This window comes from Ambystoma mexicanum, chromosome 1p (assembly GCF_040938575.1).
Source record: "Ambystoma mexicanum isolate Mex_15411 chromosome 1p, UKY_AmexF1_1, whole genome shotgun sequence".
NCBI lineage: Eukaryota > Metazoa > Chordata > Amphibia > Caudata > Ambystomatidae > Ambystoma > Ambystoma mexicanum.
In genome coordinates this window covers 3,158,783-3,163,089 of record NC_090921.1, presented here as the reverse complement: position 1 = coordinate 3,163,089, position 4,307 = coordinate 3,158,783, and the positions used below count along the sequence as shown (strand labels likewise).

General features: G+C 48.7%; 1 non-coding gene across 1 annotated transcript; it reads right to left on the bottom strand.

Moving 5' to 3' along the window:
* Window positions 1-3,266: 3,266 nt before the first annotated feature.
* On the bottom strand, window positions 3,267-3,340 carry TRNAI-AAU (transfer RNA isoleucine (anticodon AAU)). Its single transcript has one exon. It is a non-coding gene; the product is annotated as a tRNA-Ile (tRNA).
* Window positions 3,341-4,307: the final 967 nt, after the last annotated feature.

Below are 4,307 nucleotides of genomic sequence, written 5' to 3'. Positions count from 1 at the left end.
ATTAATACTCGCAGTCACAGCAACAGCTACTAGCAGCTGCTGTCAGCAGAAAAATGTTCTTAGTACATTCCTATTGAGCCCTTAGCGCCTACAGTCAGCACATGGGAAGGCGAATTGCAGCCCATGAGACGCGCCTGACAAGATGGAGCAGGTGACATCTAGACCATTCTTTGGCATGCACTGGATAAGAGCATTTGCACAAGATGTCGTCTTTGGGCCAGTTACAACCACTTTTGGGAAGGCTTACTGCTGCCACGGACTGCTGCCATTATAGACTCCATGCTCGAGGCTACATTATGAGGGGCAGCTGTCCTGGCCAAGCCTCAATGCCTAATGACTATAGAGTTGCTCCATATATAATACTAGTCCAATTTAGGTATTTTGCACCACAAAGTTATTTGCCACTTGGCTTACTTATGGCAACCTATTCTAAAGTCACTTCCAAGGTGACTCTAAGCAGTGCTTTAAGTGGGATTAGAAATTGAGGGGGGCTCTCGTTATGGGGCGTGGCCTAGGCATGGGTGTGCTTAGTCCACGCCCCCATCAAGAACCCCCCTCACCTAAGAGTTGGGGGCTGCTAAAAGAAGCAGAGCTGGGATGCACTGGCATTATTACCTTTAATGCGCACAGCCCCTCCTTTTAAACAAAAGAAGCGGCTAAGCGGAGCAAAGGTGTGACCCCAGATTGCCACAGCACACACCCAGCAGGCAGCCTTTTCATTCAAGGAGCCACATGCTGCAATGCTTTACCACAGGCTCCTTGAATGAAAGTGATGCCTGCTGCTGATGGCTCTGTACTCTGAAACAGGAGGAGGTCTGAACTGCCCAGCTTGCCTTTTGTTTCTGAGTAAATAGCCATCAGCCAGCGTGAGTAGCACAGGGGCTTCATGCTGGGTGATGGCTATTTACTCAGAAACAAAAGGAGGCCTGGCAGTCCAGCCCTCCTCCTGTTTCAGAGTACAGAGCCACCAGGCAGCCCGCACTGGACGGTTGCACCTGCTGCTTGCAGGTGACAGCACTTCGGTTTAGAAAAAAAGAAAAGGCAATTACTTTTTTTCTAATCCGTAGTGCTGACACCTGCACGCAGCTTGTGTAACCGTGCAGCCGCTGCACGGGCGGCCTCAGGTGTCAGCATGGCTGGGTCTAGTCGGGGGTGAGTCCCCGGCAGGGCCCCGGCTTAGGAGCCTTTTCTGGAGACTGCCGGATCTCGGCCCATGCTAGCCCCAGCCCACTTAAAGCTCTGCCTCTAAGTATCAAAGACTGATGATGCTCCTTGAAATGTCTTTTTTCCGGGAAGTCACTTCTGTCCGTGTATCTCACCAGGAACTGGATGTGTTGCCTGCAGGTTACATATAGATTGCTGTGGTAGGTGCATTAACCCACTAGGCGAGCTTATCAGGTGTCAAAATTGGGACTTGCAAGACACACATGCACACAAACACATGCTGCAAAAAACTGGACTTCCTCTGAGGCATCAGGTTGAATGTTGGTGCATGTCCCTTCCTTCATCTAGTATTACTTCCATTGGCCGATGGCAACCATTTTCCACCCCAATGTTGAGGATATGTAGTTTCACAAAGAGAGATTAATCATTGGGGGTGCGAGGCATGTAAAATCTGGCCCAGCATTAAGTCTTTGTCTTCACCCTGGGGCGTATGTTGATATGGGCAGAGATGTCTCCTGCCACTGTACCCGGGGACGTCAGTTGGGGGTTGCTAGAGGTCGCATCTGCGACCTCTGAGGTCTCCCTTGCGACATCTGTGTTCTCCCTTGCAACCTCTTGAAAAAAGTTCTCTTTTTTTGTTTTTTTGGGGGGGTTTTGTAATGCAAGCTCCTAGGCTGTGGCCAGCACCATGTAGCTCTTTACTTCTGGAGTGGCTGGTTTTCATGTTCAGGGCCGTTAAAAAAAATAAGAACAATAAGAACAGGAGTGCCAAAAGTCTAACACTTTCAGCACTGACCCTAAATAAGAAAGAATAGGAATACCAAATAATGTGTCTTTCTGGAATGCTATACAATAATTGCTAGACTCATTAAAGGTTTATTTCAGGCACACTTCAGGGGGTGAGTCACTGATTTAGTCTGTTCTTAAACGCCTCAACTCAGCCTTTCATCTTTCTGAGGTCGATAAATGAGTACCAACACATGTTGGGTGATATTGGGTGTATATTTTTACAATATAAAGCGCTTAAGCGTAAGTGCTATATAATAACACATCATTATCATTTGGTCATGGACATCACTTCCTGTGATGTCATCAGGGGGGTCAAGGGTCGTGTGATGTCACTTCCGCTACCCCTGGCATTTTGGTGAAATGACGTCCCTTTGGGGTTGCTGCCTGTTAATGATTGTTTAAACACTCACTCTCTGCTCTCAAAGCTGTGAGATTTGTTGTGCTCTTGCTTACTCCCCATTCCAAGCCGCTTCTACCCCGCCGTACTGAGCATCGTTGCGCAGTCATGCCTCCTGCCTGCAGCATTTTCAGTTGAGTGGGTGACAGCCCTGTTATCCTTTGCCAGATACCTGCTCCATTTACAGGAATTCTAATCAATTGCCTTTGCACTCACACATTTGCCGGGCATGGTTATCATTTGCACAGGTAATCAATCAGTTGCCATTCTTTGGCAATGACTGCCCAGGTCCCATAGCATTTGCCAGGATCAGAAGCTGGGCACGGCTAAGTGGGGCAGGGATGCTGCTGATAGGATATCCCAGCAGGTCCTTGTCCTATTCCAAACATTGAGACCTTGTAGAGGAAACCAAGAGGAAAGATTGGTACACAGCGATTTGATTGATGGGGGACCTTCAAAAAAGGGGGGATCCTCAGGGGGTGTCCAAAGTTTAAGTTACCCATGGCTGGCCAGAGGGGTGCTGTGCTGCGATGTTGGGCCCATCTCCTCCCCGCAGGGTGATCCGACTCCCACAATTCAGAAGCCAGAAGACTCCTGAGATGTCAGCACACTGCAAACTTGGAGTGATGTTATCAATTTGGGACTGGCGGGAAATACCTGTGCTGCCACCGCCGGCTAAGAAGAGGAGGACCACGGATAGACTGCCTTCTTGCAGTCCTTTTGCTACAGCACTAGGACATGTAGTCATTTCAGGAGCCAAAGAACTGTTTTTGGCATTAGCCAGAGGACGTCTTTGCTTATATTGTGCTATTACTCAGAATTCCACATCGGCTTATTATTTTACAGATTTCATATTCGTCCAATGAGAGTTCTTCATTCATGACGCTCCAATTTTAAAAGGAAACTTAAAAAGGTGTGGCCAGTACGGGGATCGAACCCGCGACCTTGGCGTTATTAGCACCACGCTCTAACCAACTGAGCTAACCGGCCATTAATACTCACGGTCACAGCAACAGCTACTAGCATCCGCTGTCAGCAGAAAAATGTTCTTAGTACATACCTATTGAGCCCTTAGCGCCTACAGTCAGCACATGGGAAGGCGACTTGCAGCCCATGAGACGCGCCTGACAAGATGGAGCAGGTGACATCTAGACCATTCTTTGGCATGCACTGGATAAGAGCATTTGCACAAGATGTCGTCTTTGGGCCAGTTACAACCACTTTTGGGAAGGCTTACTGCTGCCACGGACTGCTGCCATTATAGACTCCACGCTCGAGGCTACATTATGAGGGGCAGCTGTCCTGGCCAAGCCTCAATGCCTAATGACTATAGAGTTGCTCCATATATAATACTAGTCCAATTTAGGTATTTTGCACCACAAAGTTATTTGCCACTTGGCTTACTTATGGCAACCTATTCTAAAGTCACTTCCAAGGTGACTCTAAGCAGTGCTTTAAGTGGGATTAGAAATTGAGGGGGGCTCTCGTTATGGGGCGTGGCCTAGGCATGGGTGTGCTTAGTCCACGCCCCCATCAAGAACCCCCCTCACCTAAGAGTTGGGGGCTGCTAAAAGAAGCAGAGCTGGGATGCACTGGCATTATTACCTTTAATGCGCACAGCCCCTCCTTTTAAACAAAAGAAGTGGCTAAGCGGAGCAAAGGTGTGACCCCAGAATGCCACAGCACACACCCAGCAGGCAGCCTTTTCATTCAAGGAGCCACATGCTGCAATGCTTTACCACAGGCTCCTTGAATGAAAGTGATGCCTGCTGCTGATGGCTCTGTACTCTGAAACAGGAGGAGGTCTGAACTGCCCAGCAGTTTCTGCTCAGTTGTTTCTGAGTAAATAGCCATCAGCCAGCGTGGTTAGCGCAGGGGCTTCATGCTGGGTGATGGCTATTTACTCAGAAACAAAAGGAGGCCTGGCAGTCCAGCCCTCCTCCTGTTTCAGAGTACA